The sequence below is a fragment of the Pygocentrus nattereri genome, chromosome 11 (assembly GCF_015220715.1).
Source record: "Pygocentrus nattereri isolate fPygNat1 chromosome 11, fPygNat1.pri, whole genome shotgun sequence".
Classification (NCBI taxonomy): domain Eukaryota; kingdom Metazoa; phylum Chordata; class Actinopteri; order Characiformes; family Serrasalmidae; genus Pygocentrus; species Pygocentrus nattereri.
The window spans coordinates 950,947-971,877 of record NC_051221.1 but is presented as its reverse complement, the minus strand read 5'-3'; positions in this window follow the sequence as shown (position 1 = coordinate 971,877).

The following is a 20,931-nucleotide window of genomic DNA, read 5'->3' as shown; positions in this document are numbered from 1 at the left end:
CCACAAGTTCAGCTGTAGGAACAACATCAGGTGAATCTACTGCAACTTCAGTGGCACCACAAATGAGCACTGCAACAACACCTGAAATAACTACCACTGCAGAAATATCTTCAGTTGCTGCTACAAGCTCCACTGAGGAAACAACACAAAAACTGACAACTGTTGCTCAGTCCACTTCAACACCCAAAACTGCAAGTCAGACTACCACAAGAACTTCTGCAACTACAAAAGCTACTGAAACAAGCACTGCAGCTTCAACGTTTTCATCACCTTCCACAAGTTCAGCTGTAGGAACAACACCACAAGGCACATCTACTGCAACATCAGTGGCACCTCAAACTACCACTGCAACGACATCTGAAATAACAACCACTGCAGAAATGTCTTTAGTTTCTGCTACAAGTTCCACTGAGGAAACAACACGAACACTGACCACTGTTGCTCAGTCCACTTCAACACCCAAAACTGCAAGTCAGACAACAACAAGAACTTCTGCAACTACAAAAGCTACTGAAACAAGCACTGCAGCTTTAACGTTTTCATCACCTTCCACAAGTTCAGCTGTAGGAACAGCACCACAAGGCACATCTACTGCAACATCAGTGGCACCTCAAACTACCACTGCAACGACATCTGAAATAACAACCACTGCAGAAATGTCTTCAGTTTCAGCTACAAGTTCCACTGAGGAAACAACACCAACACTGACCACTGTTGCTCAGTCCACTTCAACACCCAAAACTGCAAGTCAGACTAGCACAAGAACTTCTGCAACTACAAAAGCTACTGAAACAAGCACTGCAGCCATAACCTTTTTATTACCTTCTACAAGTTCAGCTGTAGGAACAACAACAGGTGAATCTACTGCAACTTCACTGGCACCACAAATGACCACTGCAACAACACCTGAAATAACCACCACTGCAGAAATGTCTTCAGTTGCTGCTACAAGTTCCACTGAGGAAACAACACCAACATTGTCAACTGTTGCTCAGTCCCCTTCAACACCCAAAACTGCAAGTCAGACTAGCACAAGAACTTCTGCAACTACAAAAGTTACTCAGAAAAGCACTGAAGCCACAACCTTTTTTTCACCTTCTACAAGTTCCACTGAGGAAACAACACCAACACTGACTGCTGTTGCTCAGTCCATTTCAACATCCACAACAGCAAGCCAGACTACCACAAGAACTTCTGCAACTACAAAAGATACTGAAACAAGCACTGCAGCTTTAACGTTTTCATCACCTTCCACAAGTTCAGCTGTAGGAACAACACCACAAGGCACATCTACTGCAACATCAGTGGCACCTCAAACTACCACTGCAACAACACCTGAAATAACCACCACTGCAGAAATGTCTTCAGTTGCTGCTACAAGTTCCACTGAGAAAACAACACCAACACTGACAACTTTTGCTCAGTCCACTTCAACACCCAAAACTGCAAGTCAAACTACCACAACAACTTCTGCAACTACAAAAGCTACTGAAACAAGCACTGCAGCCATAACCTTTTTATTACCTTCTACAAGTTCAGTTGTAGGAACAACATCAGGTGAATCCACTGCAACTTCAGTGGCACCACAAATGACCACTGCAACAACACCTGAAATAACCACCACTGCAGAAATGTCTTCAGTTGCTGCTACAAGTTCCACTGAGGAAACAACACCAACATTATCAACTGTTGCTCAGTCCACTTCAACACCCAAAACTGCAAGTCAGACTACCACAAAAACTTCTGCAACTACAAAAGCTACTGAAACAAGCACTGCAGCTTTAACGTTTTCATCACCTTCCGCAAGTTCAGCTGTAGGAACAACACCACAAGGCACATCTACTGCAACATCAGTGGCACCTCAAACTACCACTGCAACGACATCTGAAATAAAAACCACTGCAGAAATGTCTTCAGTTTCTGCTACAAGTTCCACTGAGGAAACAACACCAACACTGACCACTGTTTCTCAGTCCACTTCAACACCCAAAACTGCAAGTCAGACTAGCACAAGAACTTCTGCAACTACAAAAGCTACTGAAACAAGCACTGCAGCTGTAACATATTCATCACCTTCCACAAGTTCAGCTATAGGAACAACATCAGGTGAATCCACTGCAACTTCACTGGCACCACAAATAACCACTGCAACAACACCTGAAATAACCACCACTGCAGAAATGTCTTCAGTTGCTGCTACAAGTTCCACTGAGGAAACAACACCAACATTGTCAACTGTTGCTCAGTCCACTTCAACACCCAAAACTGCAAGTCAGACTACCACAAAAACTTCTGCAACTACAAAAGCTACTGAAACAAGCACTGCAGCTTTAACGTTTTCATCACCTTCCGCAAGTTCAGCTGTAGGAACAACACCACAAGGCACATCTACTGCAACATCAGTGGCACCTCAAACTACCACTGCAATGACATCTGAAATAACAACCACTGCAGAAATGTCTTCAGTTTCTGCTACAAGTTCCACTGAGGAAACAACACCAACACTGACTGCTGTTGCTCAGTCCATTTCAACATCCACAACAGCAAGCCAGACTACCACAAGAACCTCTGCAACTACAAAAGCTACTGAAAAAAGCACTGCAGCTTTAATGTTTTCATCGCCTTCCACAAGTTCAGCTGTAGGAACAATACCACAAGGCACATCTACTGCAACATCAGTAGCACCTCAAACTACCACTGCAACGACATCTGAAATAACAACCACTGCAGAAATGTCTTCAATTTCTGCTAAAAGTTCCACTGAGGACACAACTCCAACACTGACAACTGTTGCTCAGTCCACTTCAACACCCAAAACTGCAAGTCAGACTACCATAAGAACTTCTGCAACTACAAAAGCTACACAGAAAGGCACCGAAGCCACAACCTTTTTATCATCTTCTACAAGTTCCACTGAGGAAACAACACCAACACTGACAACTGTTGCTCAGTCCACTTCAACACCCAAAACTGCAAGTCAGACTACCACAAAAACTTCTGCAACTACAAAAGCTACTGAAACAAGCACTGCAGCTTTAACGTTTTCATCACCTTCCACAAGTTCAGCTGTAGGAACAACACCACAAGGCACATCTACTGCAACATCAGTGGCACCTCAAACTACCACTGCAACGACATCTGAAATAACAACCACTGCAGAAATGTCTTTAGTTTCTGCTACAAGTTCCACTGAGGAAACAACACGAACACTGACCACTGTTGCTCAGTCCACTTCAACACCCAAAACTGTAAGTCAGACAACAACAAGAACTTCTGCAACTACAAAAGCTACTGAAAGAAGCACTGCAGCTTTAACGTTTTCATCACCTTCCACAAGTTCAGCTGTAGGAACAGCACCACAAGGCACATCTACTGCAACATCAGTGGCACCTCAAACTACCACTGCAACGACATCTGAAATAACAACCACTGCAGAAATGTCTTCAGTTTCAGCTACAAGTTCCACTGAGGAAACAACACCAACACTGACCACTGTTGCTCAGTCCACTTCAACACCCAAAACTGCAAGTCAGACTAGCACAAGAACTTCTGCAACTACAAAAGCTACTGAAACAAGCACTGCAGCCATAACCTTTTTATTACCTTCTACAAGTTCAGCTGTAGGAACAACATCAGGTGAATCTACTGCAACTTCACTGGCACCACAAATGACCACTGCAACAACACCTGAAATAACCACCACTGCAGAAATGTCTTCAGTTGCTGCTACAAGTTCCACTGAGGAAACAACACCAACATTGTCAACTGTTGCTCAGTCCACTTCAACACCCAAAACTGCAAGTCAGACTAGCACAAGAACTTCTGCAACTACAAAAGTTACTCAGAAAAGCACTGAAGCCACAAACTTTTTTTCACCTTCTACAAGTTCCACTGAGGAAACAACACCAAGACTGACTGCTGTTGCTCAGTCCACTTCAACACCCAGAACTGCACGTCAGACTAGCACAAGAACTTCTGGAACTACAAAAGTTACTCAGAAAAGCACTGAAGCCACAACCTTTTTTTCACCTTCTACAAGTTCCACTGAGGAAACAACACCAACACTGACAACTGTTGCTCAGTCCACTTCAAAACCCAGAACTGCACGTCAGACTAGCACAAGAACGTCTGGAACTACAAAAGTTACTCAGAAAAGCACTGAAGCCACAATCTTTTTTTCACCTTCTACAAGTTCCACTGAGGAAACAACACCAACACTGACAACTGTTGCTCAGTCCACTTCAACACCCAAAGCTGCAAGTCAGACTACCACAAGAACTGCAACTACAAAAGCTACTGAAACAAGCACTGCAGCTTTAACTTTTTCATCACCTTCCACAAGTTCAGCTGTAGGAACAACATCAGGTGAATCTACTGCAACTTCAGTGGCACCACAAATGAGCACTGCAACAACACCTGAAATAACTACCACTGCAGAAATATCTTCAGTTGCTGCTACAAGCTCCACTGAGGAAACAACACAAAAACTGACAACTGTTGCTCAGTCCACTTCAACACCCAAAACTGCAAGTCAGACTACCACAAGAACTTCTGCAACTACAAAAGCTACTGAAACAAGCACTGCAGCTTCAACGTTTTCATCACCTTCCACAAGTTCAGCTGTAGGAACAACACCACAAGGCACATCTACTGCAACATCAGTGGCACCTCAAACTACCACTGCAACGACATCTGAAATAACAACCACTGCAGAAATGTCTTTAGTTTCTGCTACAAGTTCCACTGAGGAAACAACACGAACACTGACCACTGTTGCTCAGTCCACTTCAACACCCAAAACTGCAAGTCAGACAACAACAAGAACTTCTGCAACTACAAAAGCTACTGAAACAAGCACTGCAGCTTTAACGTTTTCATCACCTTCCACAAGTTCAGCTGTAGGAACAGCACCACAAGGCACATCTACTGCAACATCAGTGGCACCTCAAACTACCACTGCAACGACATCTGAAATAACAACCACTGCAGAAATGTCTTCAGTTTCAGCTACAAGTTCCACTGAGGAAACAACACCAACACTGACCACTGTTGCTCAGTCCACTTCAACACCCAAAACTGCAAGTCAGACTAGCACAAGAACTTCTGCAACTACAAAAGCTACTGAAACAAGCACTGCAGCCATAACCTTTTTATTACCTTCTACAAGTTCAGCTGTAGGAACAACAACAGGTGAATCTACTGCAACTTCACTGGCACCACAAATGACCACTGCAACAACACCTGAAATAACCACCACTGCAGAAATGTCTTCAGTTGCTGCTACAAGTTCCACTGAGGAAACAACACCAACATTGTCAACTGTTGCTCAGTCCCCTTCAACACCCAAAACTGCAAGTCAGACTAGCACAAGAACTTCTGCAACTACAAAAGTTACTCAGAAAAGCACTGAAGCCACAACCTTTTTTTCACCTTCTACAAGTTCCACTGAGGAAACAACACCAACACTGACTGCTGTTGCTCAGTCCATTTCAACATCCACAACAGCAAGCCAGACTACCACAAGAACTTCTGCAACTACAAAAGATACTGAAACAAGCACTGCAGCTTTAACGTTTTCATCACCTTCCACAAGTTCAGCTGTAGGAACAACACCACAAGGCACATCTACTGCAACATCAGTGGCACCTCAAACTACCACTGCAACAACACCTGAAATAACCACCACTGCAGAAATGTCTTCAGTTGCTGCTACAAGTTCCACTGAGAAAACAACACCAACACTGACAACTTTTGCTCAGTCCACTTCAACACCCAAAACTGCAAGTCAAACTACCACAACAACTTCTGCAACTACAAAAGCTACTGAAACAAGCACTGCAGCCATAACCTTTTTATTACCTTCTACAAGTTCAGTTGTAGGAACAACATCAGGTGAATCCACTGCAACTTCAGTGGCACCACAAATGACCACTGCAACAACACCTGAAATAACCACCACTGCAGAAATGTCTTCAGTTGCTGCTACAAGTTCCACTGAGGAAACAACACCAACATTATCAACTGTTGCTCAGTCCACTTCAACACCCAAAACTGCAAGTCAGACTACCACAAAAACTTCTGCAACTACAAAAGCTACTGAAACAAGCACTGCAGCTTTAACGTTTTCATCACCTTCCGCAAGTTCAGCTGTAGGAACAACACCACAAGGCACATCTACTGCAACATCAGTGGCACCTCAAACTACCACTGCAACGACATCTGAAATAAAAACCACTGCAGAAATGTCTTCAGTTTCTGCTACAAGTTCCACTGAGGAAACAACACCAACACTGACCACTGTTTCTCAGTCCACTTCAACACCCAAAACTGCAAGTCAGACTAGCACAAGAACTTCTGCAACTACAAAAGCTACTGAAACAAGCACTGCAGCTGTAACATATTCATCACCTTCCACAAGTTCAGCTATAGGAACAACATCAGGTGAATCCACTGCAACTTCACTGGCACCACAAATAACCACTGCAACAACACCTGAAATAACCACCACTGCAGAAATGTCTTCAGTTGCTGCTACAAGTTCCACTGAGGAAACAACACCAACATTGTCAACTGTTGCTCAGTCCACTTCAACACCCAAAACTGCAAGTCAGACTACCACAAAAACTTCTGCAACTACAAAAGCTACTGAAACAAGCACTGCAGCTTTAACGTTTTCATCACCTTCCGCAAGTTCAGCTGTAGGAACAACACCACAAGGCACATCTACTGCAACATCAGTGGCACCTCAAACTACCACTGCAACGACATCTGAAATAACAACCACTGCAGAAATGTCTTCAGTTTCTGCTACAAGTTCCACTGAGGAAACAACACCAACACTGACTGCTGTTGCTCAGTCCATTTCAACATCCACAACAGCAAGCCAGACTACCACAAGAACCTCTGCAACTACAAAAGCTACTGAAAAAAGCACTGCAGCTTTAATGTTTTCATCGCCTTCCACAAGTTCAGCTGTAGGAACAATACCACAAGGCACATCTACTGCAACATCAGTAGCACCTCAAACTACCACTGCAACGACATCTGAAATAACAACCACTGCAGAAATGTCTTCAATTTCTGCTAAAAGTTCCACTGAGGACACAACTCCAACACTGACAACTGTTGCTCAGTCCACTTCAACACCCAAAACTGCAAGTCAGACTACCATAAGAACTTCTGCAACTACAAAAGCTACACAGAAAGGCACCGAAGCCACAACCTTTTTATCATCTTCTACAAGTTCCACTGAGGAAACAACACCAACACTGACAACTGTTGCTCAGTCCACTTCAACACCCAAAACTGCAAGTCAGACTACCACAAAAACTTCTGCAACTACAAAAGCTACTGAAACAAGCACTGCAGCTTTAACGTTTTCATCACCTTCCACAAGTTCAGCTGTAGGAACAACACCACAAGGCACATCTACTGCAACATCAGTGGCACCTCAAACTACCACTGCAACGACATCTGAAATAACAACCACTGCAGAAATGTCTTTAGTTTCTGCTACAAGTTCCACTGAGGAAACAACACGAACACTGACCACTGTTGCTCAGTCCACTTCAACACCCAAAACTGTAAGTCAGACAACAACAAGAACTTCTGCAACTACAAAAGCTACTGAAAGAAGCACTGCAGCTTTAACGTTTTCATCACCTTCCACAAGTTCAGCTGTAGGAACAGCACCAGAAGGCACATCTACTGCAACATCAGTGGCACCTCAAACTACCACTGCAACGACATCTGAAATAACAACCACTGCAGAAATGTCTTCAGTTTCAGCTACAAGTTCCACTGAGGAAACAACACCAACACTGACCACTGTTGCTCAGTCCACTTCAACACCCAAAACTGCAAGTCAGACTAGCACAAGAACTTCTGCAACTACAAAAGCTACTGAAACAAGCACTGCAGCCATAACCTTTTTATTACCTTCTACAAGTTCAGCTGTAGGAACAACATCAGGTGAATCTACTGCAACTTCACTGGCACCACAAATGACCACTGCAACAACACCTGAAATAACCACCACTGCAGAAATGTCTTCAGTTGCTGCTACAAGTTCCACTGAGGAAACAACACCAACATTGTCAACTGTTGCTCAGTCCACTTCAACACCCAAAACTGCAAGTCAGACTAGCACAAGAACTTCTGCAACTACAAAAGTTACTCAGAAAAGCACTGAAGCCACAAACTTTTTTTCACCTTCTACAAGTTCCACTGAGGAAACAACACCAAGACTGACTGCTGTTGCTCAGTCCATTTCAACATCCACAACAGCAAGCCAGACTACCACAAGAACTTCTGCAACTACAAAAGATACTGAAACAAGCACTGCAGCTTTAACGTTTTCATCACCTTCCACAAGTTCAGCTGTAGGAACAACACCACAAGGCACATCTACTGCAACATCAGTGGGACCTCAAACTACCACTGCAACAACACCTGAAATAACCACCACTGCAGAAATGTCTTCAGTTGTTGCTACAAGTTCCACTGAGGAAACAACACCAACACTGACCACTGTTGCTCAGTCCACTTCAACACCCAAAACTGCAAGTCAGACTAGCACAAGAACTTCTGCAACTACAAAAGTTACTCAGAAAAGCACTGAAGCCACAACCTTTTTTTCACCTTCTACAAGTTCCACTGAGAAAACAACACCAACACTGACAACTTTTGCTCAGTCCACTTCAACACCCAAAACTGCAAGTCAAACTACCACAACAACTTCTGCAACTACAAAAGCTACTGAAACAAGCACTGCAGCCATAACCTTTTTATTACCTTCTACAAGTTCAGTTGTAGGAACAACATCAGGTGAATCCACTGCAACTTCAGTGGCACCACAAATGACCACTGCAACAACACCTGAAATAACCACCACTGCAGAAATGTCTTCAGTTGCTGCTACAAGTTCCACTGAGGAAACAACACCAACATTGTCAACTGTTGCTCAGTCCACTTCAACACCCAAAACTGCAAGTCAGACTACCACAAAAACTTCTGCAACTACAAAAGCTACTGAAACAAGCACTGCAGCTTTAACGTTTTCATCACCTTCCGCAAGTTCAGCTGTAGGAACAACACCACAAGGCACATCTACTGCAACAGCAGTGGCACCTCAAACTACCACTGCAACGACATCTGAAATAAAAACCACTGCAGAAATGTCTTCAGTTTCTGCTACAAGTTCCACTGAGGAAACAACACCAACACTGACCACTGTTTCTCAGTCCACTTCAACACCCAAAACTGCAAGTCAGACTAGCACAAGAACTTCTGCAACTACAAAAGCTACTGAAACAAGCACTGCAGCTGTAACATATTCATCACCTTCCACAAGTTCAGCTATAGGAACAACATCAGGTGAATCCACTGCAACTTCACTGGCACCACAAATAACCACTGCAACAATACCTGAAATAACCACCACTGCAGAAATGTCTTCAGTTGCTGCTACAAGTTCCACTGAGGAAATAACACCAACATTGTCAACTGTTGCTCAGTCCACTTCAACACCCAAAACTGCAAGTCAGACTAGCACAAGAACTTCTGCAACTACAAAAGTTACTCAGAAAAGCACTGAAGCCACAACCTTTTTTTCACCTTCTACAAGTTCCACTGAGGAAACAACACCAATACTGACAACTTTTGCTCAGTCCACTTCAACACCCAAAACTGCAAGTCAGACTACCCCAAGAACTTCTGCAACTACAAAAGCTACTGAAACAAGCACTGCAGCCATAACCATTTTATTACCTTCTACAAGTTCAGTTGTAGGAACAACATCAGGTGAATCCACTGCAACTTCAGTGGCACCACAAATGACCACTGCAACAACACCTGAAATAACCACCACTGCAGAAATGTCTTCAGTTGCTGCTACAAGTTCCACTGAGGAAACAACACCAACATTGTCAACTGTTGCTCAGTCCACTTCAACACCCAAAACTGCAAGTCAGACTACCACAAAAACTTCTGCAACTACAAAAGCTACTGAAACAAGCACTGCAGCTTTAACGTTTTCATCACCTTCCGCAAGTTCAGCTGTAGGAACAACACCACAAGGCACATCTACTGCAACATCAGTGGCACCTCAAACTACCACTGCAATGACATCTGAAATAACAACCACTGCAGAAATGTCTTCAGTTTCTGCTACAAGTTCCACTGAGGAAACAACACCAACACTGACTGCTGTTGCTCAGTCCATTTCAACATCCACAACAGCAAGCCAGACTACCACAAGAACCTCTGCAACTACAAAAGCTACTGAAAAAAGCACTGCAGCTTTAATGTTTTCATCGCCTTCCACAAGTTCAGCTGTAGGAACAATACCACAAGGCACATCTACTGCAACATCAGTAGCACCTCAAACTACCACTGCAACGACATCTGAAATAACAACCACTGCAGAAATGTCTTCAATTTCTGCTAAAAGTTCCACTGAGGACACAACTCCAACACTGACAACTGTTGCTCAGTCCACTTCAACACCCAAAACTGCAAGTCAGACTACCACAAGAACTTCTGCAACTACAAAAGCTACACAGAAAGGCACCGAAGCCACAACCTTTTTATCATCTTCTACAAGTTCCACTGAGGAAACAACACCAACACTGACAACTGTTGCTCAGTCCACTTCAACACCCAAAACTGCAAGTCAGACTACAACAAGAACTTCTGCAACTGCAAAAGCTACTGGAACAAGCACTGCAGCTTTAACGGTTTCATCACCTTCCACAAGTTCAGCTGTAGGAATAACATCAGGTGAATCTACTGCAACTTCAGTGGCACCACAAATGAGCACTGCAACAACACCTGAAATAACTACCACTGCAGAAATGTCTTCAGTTGCTGCTACAAGTTCCACTGAGGAAACAACACCAACACTGAGCACTGTTGCTCAGTCCACTTCAACACCCAAAACTGCAAGTCAGACTAGCACAAGAACTTCTGGAACTACAAAAGTTACTCAGAAAAGCACTGAAGTCACAACCTTTTTTTCACCTTCTACAAGTTCCACTGAGGAAACAACACCAACACTGACAACTGTTGCTCAGTCCACTTCAACACCCAAAACTGCAAGTCAGACTACCACAAGAACTTCTGCAACTACAAAAGCTACTGAAACAAGCACTGCAGCTTCAACGTTTTCATCACCTTCCACAAGTTCAGCTGTAGGAACAACACCACAAGGCACATCTACTGCAACATCAGTGGCACCTCAAACTACCACTGCAACGACATCTGAAATAACAACCACTGCAGAAATGTCTTTAGTTTCTGCTACAAGTTCCACTGAGGAAACAACACGAACACTGACCACTGTTGCTCAGTCCACTTCAACACCCAAAACTGCAAGTCAGACAACAACAAGAACTTCTGCAACTACAAAAGCTACTGAAACAAGCACTGCAGCTTTAACGTTTTCATCACCTTCCACAAGTTCAGCTGTAGGAACAACACCACAAGGCACATCTACTGCAACATCAGTGGCACCTCAAACTACCACTGCAACGACATCTGAAATAACAACCACTGCAGAAATGTCTTCAGTTTCAGCTACAAGTTCCACTGAGGAAACAACACCAACACTGACCACTGTTGCTCAGTCCACTTCAACACCCAAAACTGCAAGTCAGACTAGCACAAGAACTTCTGCAACTACAAAAGCTACTGAAACAAGCACTGCAGCCATAACCTTTTTATTACCTTCTACAAGTGCAGCTGTAGGAACAACATCAGGTGAATCCACTGCAACTTCACTGGCACCACAAATGACCACTGCAACAACACCTGAAATAACCACCACTGCAGAAATGTCTTCAGTTGCTGCTACAAGTTCCACTGAGGAAACAACACCAACATTGTCAACTGTTGCTCAGTCCACTTCAACACCCAAAACTGCAAGTCAGACTAGCACAAGAACTTCTGCAACTACAAAAGTTACTCAGAAAAGCACTGAAGCCACAACCTTTTTTTCACCTTCTACAAGTTCCACTGAGGAAACAACACCAACACTGACTGCTGTTGCTCAGTCCATTTCAACATCCACAACAGCAAGCCAGACTACCACAAGAACTTCTGCAACTACAAAAGATACTGAAACAAGCACTGCAGCTTTAACGTTTTCATCGCCTTCCACAAGTTCAGCTGTAGGAACAACACCACAAGGCACATCTACTGCAACATCAGTGGCACCTCAAACTACCACTGCAACGACATCTGAAATAACAACCACTGCAGAAATGTCTTCAGTTTCTGCTACAAGTTCCACTGAGGAAACAACACCAACACTGACCACTGTTGCTCAGTCCACTTCAACACCCAAAACTGCAAGTCAAACTACCACAACAACTTCTGCAACTACAAAAGCTACTGAAACAAGCACTGCAGCCATAACCTTTTTATTACCTTCTACAAGTTCAGTTGTAGGAACAACATCAGGTGAATCCACTGCAACTTCAGTGGCACCACAAATGACCACTGCAACAACACCTGAAATAACCACCACTGCAGAAATGTCTTCAGTTGCTGCTACAAGTTCCACTGAGGAAACAACACCAACATTGTCAACTGTTGCTCAGTCCACTTCAACACCCAAAACTGCAAGTCAGACTACCACAAGAACTTCTGCAACTACAAAAGCTACTGAAACAAGCACTGCAGCTTTAACGTTTTCATCACCTTCCGCAAGTTCAGCTGTAGGAACAACACCACAAGGCACATCTACTGCAACATCAGTGGCACCTCAAACTACCACTGCAATGACATCTGAAATAACAACCACTGCAGAAATGTCTTCAGTTTCTGCTACAAGTTCCACTGAGGAAACAACACCAACACTGACTGCTGTTGCTCAGTCCATTTCAACATCCACAACAGCAAGCCAGACTACCACAAGAACCTCTGCAACTACAAAAGCTACTGAAAAAAGCACTGCAGCTTTAATGTTTTCATCGCCTTCCACAAGTTCAGCTGTAGGAACAATACCACAAGGCACATCTACTGCAACATCAGTGGCACCTCAAACTACCACTGCACCGACATCTGAAATAACAACCACTGCAGAAATGTCTTCAATTTCTGCTAAAAGTTCCACTGAGGACACAACTCCAACACTGACAACTGTTGCTCAGTCCACTTCAACACCCAAAACTGCAAGTCAGACTACCACAAGAACTTCTGCAACTACAAAAGCTACACAGAAAGGCACCGAAGCCACAACCTTTTTATCATCTTCTACAAGTTCCACTGAGGAAACAACACCAACACTGACTGCTGTTGCTCAGTCCACTTCAACACCCAAAACTGCAAGTCAGACTACCACAAAAACTTCTGCAACTACAAAAGCTACTGAAACAAGCACTGCAGCTTTAACGTTTTCATCACCTTCCACAAGTTCAGCTGTAGGAACAACACCACAAGGCACATCTACTGCAACATCAGTGGCACCTCAAACTACCACTGCAACGACATCTGAAATAACAACCACTGCAGAAATGTCTTCAGTTTCTGCAACAAGTTCCACTGAGGAAACAACACCAACACTGACCACTGTTTCTCAGTCCACTTCAACACCCAAAACTGCAAGTCAGACTAGCACAAGAACTTCTGCAACTACAAAAGCTACTGAAACAAGCACTGCAGCTGTAACATATTCATCACCTTCCACAAGTTCAGCTATAGGAACAACATCAGGTGAATCCACTGCAACTTCACTGGCACCACAAATAACCACTGCAACAACACCTGAAATAACCACCACTGCAGAAATGTCTTCAGTTGCTGCTACAAGTTCCACTGAGGAAACAACACCAACACTGACAACTGTTGCTCAGTCCACTTCAACACCCAAAACTGCAAGTCAGACTACCACAAAAACTTCTGCAACTACAAAAGCTACTGAAACAAGCACTGCAGCTTTAACGTTTTCATCACCTTCCACAAGTTCAGCTGTAGGAACAACACCACAAGGCACATCTACTGCAACATCAGTGGCACCTCAAACTACCACTGCAACGACATCTGAAATAACAACCACTGCAGAAATGTCTTCAGTTTCTGCAACAAGTTCCACTGAGGAAACAACACCAACACTGACCACTGTTTCTCAGTCCACTTCAACACCCAAAACTGCAAGTCAGACTAGCACAAGAACTTCTGCAACTACAAAAGCTACTGAAACAAGCACTGCAGCTGTAACATATTCATCACCTTCCACAAGTTCAGCTATAGGAACAACATCAGGTGAATCCACTGCAACTTCACTGGCACCACAAATAACCACTGCAACAATACCTGAAATAACCACCACTGCAGAAATGTCTTCAGTTGCTGCTACAAGTTCCACTGAGGAAATAACACCAACATTGTCAACTGTTGCTCAGTCCACTTCAACACCCAAAACTGCAAGTCAGACTAGCACAAGAACTTCTGCAACTACAAAAGTTACTCAGAAAAGCACTGAAGCCACAACCTTTTTTTCACCTTCTACAAGTTCCACTGAGGAAACAACACCAATACTGACAACATTTGCTCAGTCCACTTCAACACCCAAAACTGCAAGTCAGACTACCACAAGAACTTCTGCAACTACAAAAGCTACTGAAACAAGCACTGCAGCCATAACCATTTTATTACCTTCTACAAGTTCAGTTGTAGGAACAACATCAGGTGAATCCACTGCAACTTCAGTGGCACCACAAATGACCACTGCAACAACACCTGAAATAACCACCACTGCAGAAATGTCTTCAGTTGCTGCTACAAGTTCCACTGAGGAAACAACACCAACATTGTCAACTGTTGCTCAGTCCACTTCAACACCCAAAACTGCAAGTCAGACTACCACAAAAACTTCTGCAACTACAAAAGCTACTGAAACAAGCACTGCAGCTTTAACGTTTTCATCACCTTCCGCAAGTTCAGCTGTAGGAACAACACCACAAGGCACATCTACTGCAACATCAGTGGCACCTCAAACTACCACTGCAATGACATCTGAAATAACAACCACTGCAGAAATGTCTTCAGTTTCTGCTACAAGTTCCACTGAGGAAACAACACCAACACTGACTGCTGTTGCTCAGTCCATTTCAACATCCACAACAGCAAGCCAGACTACCACAAGAACCTCTGCAACTACAAAAGCTACTGAAAAAAGCACTGCAGCTTTAATGTTTTCATCGCCTTCCACAAGTTCAGCTGTAGGAACAATACCACAAGGCACATCTACTGCAACATCAGTAGCACCTCAAACTACCACTGCAACGACATCTGAAATAACAACCACTGCAGAAATGTCTTCAATTTCTGCTAAAAGTTCCACTGAGGACACAACTCCAACACTGACAACTGTTGCTCAGTCCACTTCAACACCCAAAACTGCAAGTCAGACTACCACAAGAACTTCTGCAACTACAAAAGCTACACAGAAAGGCACCGAAGCCACAACCTTTTTATCATCTTCTACAAGTTCCACTGAGGAAACAACACCAACACTGACAACTGTTGCTCAGTCCACTTCAACACCCAAAACTGCAAGTCAGACTACCACAAAAACTTCTGCAACTACAAAAGCTACTGAAACAAGCACTGCAGCTTTAACGTTTTCATCACCTTCCACAAGTTCAGCTGTAGGAACAACACCACAAGGCACATCTACTGCAACATCAGTGGCACCTCAAACTACCACTGCAACGACATCTGTAATAACAACCACTGCAGAAATGTCTTCAGTTTCTGCTACAAGTTCCACTGAGGAAACAACACCAACACTGACCACTGTTGCTCAGTCCACTTCAACACCCAAAACTGCAAGTCGGACTACCACAAGAACTTCTGCAACTACAAAAGCTACTGAAACAAGCATTGCAGCCATAACCTTTTTATTACCTTCTGCAAGTTCAGCTGTAGGAACAACATCAGGTGAATCCACTGCAACTTCAGTGGCACCAAAAATGACCGCTGCAATAACACCTGAAATAACCACCACTGCAGAAATGTCTTCAGTTGCTGCTACAAGTGTCACTGAGGAAAAAACACCAACACTGACCACTGTTGCTCAGTCCATTTCAACATCCACAACAGCAAGCCAGACTACCACAAGAACTTCTGCAACTACAAAAGCTACTGAAACAAGCACTGCAGCTTTAACGTTTTCATCACCTTCCACAAGTTCAGCTGTAGGAACACCACCACAAGGCACATCTACTGCAACATCAGTGGCACATCAAACTACCACTGCAACGACATCTGAAATAACAACCACTGCAGAAATGTCTTCAGTTTCTGCTACAAGTTCCACTGAGGAAACAACACCAACACTAACCACTGTTGCTCAGTCCACTTCAACACACAAAACTGGAAGTCAGACTACCACAAGAACTTCTGCAACTACAAAAGCTACTGAAACAAGCACTGCAGCTGTAACATATTCATCACCTTCCACAAGTTCAGCTATAGGAACAACATCAGGTGAATCCACTGCAACTTCACTGGCACCACAAATAACCACTGCAACAATACCTGAAATAACCACCACTGCAGAAATGTCTTCAGTTGCTGCTACAAGTTCCACTGAGGCAATAACACCAACATTGTCAACTGTTGCTCAGTCCACTTCAACACCCAAAACTGCAAGTCAGACTAGCACAAGAACTTCTGCAACTACAAAAGTTACTCAGAAAAGCACTGAAGCCACAACCTTTTTTTCACCTTCTACAAGTTCCACTGAGGAAACAACACCAATACTGACAACATTTGCTCAGTCCACTTCAACACCCAAAACTGCAAGTCAGACTACCACAAGAACTTCTGCAACTACAAAAGCTACTGAAACAAGCACTGCAGCCATAACCATTTTATTACCTTCTACAAGTTCAGTTGTAGGAACAACATCAGGTGAATCCACTGCAACTTCAGTGGCACCACAAATGACCACTGCAACAACACCTGAAATAACCACCACTGCAGAAATGTCTTCAGTTGCTGCTACAAGTTCCACTGAGGAAACAACACCAACATTGTCAACTGTTGCTCAGTCCACTTCAACACCCAAAACTGCAAGTCAGACTACCACAAAAACTTCTGCAACTACAAAAGCTACTGAAACAAGCACTGCAGCTTTAACGTTTTCATCACCTTCCGCAAGTTCAGCTGTAGGAACAACACCACAAGGCACATCTACTGCAACATCAGTGGCACCTCAAACTACCACTGCAATGACATCTGAAATAACAACCACTGCAGAAATGTCTTCAGTTTCTGCTACAAGTTCCACTGAGGAAACAACACCAACACTGACTGCTGTTGCTCAGTCCATTTCAACATCCACAACAGCAAGCCAGACTACCACAAGAACCTCTGCAACTACAAAAGCTACTGAAAAAAGCACTGCAGCTTTAATGTTTTCATCGCCTTCCACAAGTTCAGCTGTAGGAACAATACCACAAGGCACATCTACTGCAACATCAGTAGCACCTCAAACTACCACTGCAACGACATCTGAAATAACAACCACTGCAGAAATGTCTTTAATTTCTGCTAAAAGTTCCACTGAGGACACAACTCCAACACTGACAACTGTTGCTCAGTCCACTTCAACACCCAAAACTGCAAGTCAGACTAGCACAAGAACTTCTGCAACTACAAAAGCTACTGAAACAAGCACTGCAGGAACAACCTTTTTATTACCTTCTACAAGTTCAGCTGTAGGAACAACATCAGGTGAATCCACTGCAACTTCACTGGCACCAAAAATGACCACTGCAACAACACCTGAAATAACCACCACTGCAGAAATGTCTTCAGTTGCTGCTACAAGTTCCACTGAGGAAACAACACCAACATTGTCAACTGTTGCTCAGTCCACTTCAACACCCAAAACTGCAAGTCAGACTACCACAAAAACTTCTGCAACTACAAAACCTACTGAAAAAACCACTGCAGCTTTAACGTTTTCATCACCTTCCACAAGTTCAGCTGTAGGAACACCACCACAAGGCACATCTACTGCAACATCAGTGGCACATCAAACTACCACTGCAACGACATCTGAAATAACAACCACTGCAGAAATGTCTTCAGTTTCTGCTACAAGTTCCACTGAGGAAACAACACCAACACTAACCACTGTTGCTCAGTCCACTTCAACACCCAAAACTGGAAGTCAGACTACCACAAGAACTTCTGCAACTACAAAAGCTACTGAAACAAGCATTGCAGCCATAACCTTTTTATTACCTTCTGCAAGTTCAGCTGTAGGAACAACATCAGGTGAATCCACTGCAACTTCAGTGGCACCAAAAATGACCACTGCAACAACACCTGAAATAACCACCACTGCAGAAATGTCTTCAGTTGCTGCTACAAGTTCCACTGAGGAAACAACACCAACATTGTCAACTGTTGCTCAGTCCACTTCAACACCCAAAACTGCAAGTCAGACTACCACAAGAACTTCTGCAACTACAAAAGCTACACAGAAAGGCACCGAAGCCACAACCTTTTTATCATCTTCTACAAGTTCCACTGAGGAAACAACACCAACACTGACAACTGTTGCTCAGTCCACTTCAACACCCAAAACTGCAAGTCAGACTACCACAAAAACTTCTGCAACTACAAAAGCTACTGAAACAAGCACTGCAGCAACAACCTTTTTATTACCTTCTTCAAGTGCATCTGTAGGAAGAACATCAGGTGAATCCACTGCAACTTCACTGGCACCACAAATGACCACTGCAACAACACCTGAAATAACCACCACTGCAGAAATGTCTTCAGTTGCTGCTACAAGTTCCACTGAGGAAACAACACCAACATTGTCAGCTGTTGCTCAGTCCACTTCAACACCCAAAACTGCAAGTCAGACTAGCACAAGAACTTCTGCAACTACAAAAGTTACTCAGAAAAGCACTGAAGCCACAACCTTTTTTTCACCTTCTACAAGTTCCACTGAGGAAACAACACCAACACTGACTGCTGTTGCTCAGTCCATTTCAACATCCACAACAGCAAGCCAGACTACCACAAGAACTTCTGCAACTACAAAAGCTACTGAAACAAGCACTGCAGCTTTAACGTTTTCATCACCTTCCACAAGTTCAGCTGTAGGAACAACACCACAAGGCACATCTACTGCAACATCAGTGGCACCTCAAACTACCACTGCAACGACATCTGAAATAACAACCACTGCAGAAATGTCTTCAGTTTCTGCTACAAGTTCCACTGAGGAAACAACACCAACACTGACAACTGTTGCTCAGTCAACTTCAACACCCAAAACTGCAAGTCAGACTACCACAAGAACTTCTGCAACTACAAAAGCTACACAGAAAGGCACCGAAGCCACAACCTTTTTATCATCTTCTACAAGTTCCACTGAGGAAACAACACCAACACTGACAACTGTTGCTCAGTCCACTTCAACACCCAAAACTGCAAGTCAGACTACCACAAAAACTTCTGCAACTACAAAAGCTACTGAAACAAGCACTGCAGCTTTAACGTTTTCATCACCTTCCACAAGTTCAGCTGTAGGAACAACACCACAAGGCACATCTACTGCAACATCAGTGGCACCTCAAACTACCACTGCAACGACATCTGAAATAACAACCACTGCAGAAATGTCTTCAGTTTCTGCAACAAGTTCCACTGAGGAAACAACACCAACACTGACCACTGTTTCTCAGTCCACTTCAACACCCAAAACTGCAAGTCAGACTAGCACAAGAACTTCTGCAACGACAAAAGTTACTCAGAAAAGCACTGAAGCCACAACCTTTTTTTCACCTTTTACAAGTTCCACTAAGGAAACAACACCAACACTGACCACTGTTGCTCAGTCCACTTCAACACCCAAAACTGCAAGTCAGACTAGCACAAGAACTTCTGCAACTACAAAAGCTACTGAAACAAGCACTGCTGCCATAACCTTTTTATTACCTTCTACAAGTTCAGCTGTAGGAACAACATCAGGTGAATCCACTGCAACTTCACTGGCACCACAAATGACCGCTGCAATAACACCTGAAATAACCACCACTGCAGAAATGTCTTCAGTTGCTGCTACAAGTGTCACTGAGGAAACAACACCAACACTGACCACTGTTGCTCAGTCCATTTCAACATCCACAACAGCAAGCCAGACTACCACAAGAACTTCTGCAACTACAAAAGCTACTGAAACAAGCACTGCAGCTTTAACGTTTTCATCACCTTCCACAAGTTCAGCTGTAGGAATACCACCACAAGGCACATCTACTGCAACATCAGTGGCACATCAAACTACCACTGCAACGACATCTGAAATAACAACCACTGCAGAAATGTCTTCAGTTTCTGCTACAAGTTCCACTGAGGAAACAACACCAACACTAACCACTGTTGCTCAGTCCACTTCAACACCCAAAACTGGAAGTCAGACTACCACAAGAACTTCTGCAACTACAAAAGCTACTGAAACAAGCATTGCAGCCATAACCTTTTTATTACCTTCTGCAAGTTCAGCTGTAGGAACAACATCAGGTGAATCCACTGCAACTTTAGTGGCACCAAAAATGACCACTGCAACAACACCTGAAATAACCACCACTGCAGAAATGTCTTCAGTTGCTGCTACAAGTTCCACTGAGGAAACAACACCAACATTGTCAACTGTTGCTCAGTCCACTTCAACACCCAAAACTGCAAGTCAGACTACCACAAGAACTTCTGCAAGTACAAAAACTACACAGAAAGGCACCGAAGCCACAACCTTTTTATCATCTTCTACAAGTTCCACTGAGGAAACAACACAAACACTGACAACTGTTGCTCAGTCCACTTCAACACCCAAAACTGCAAGTCAGACTACCACAAAAACTTCTGCAACTACAAAAGCTACTGAAACAAGCACTGCAGCAACAA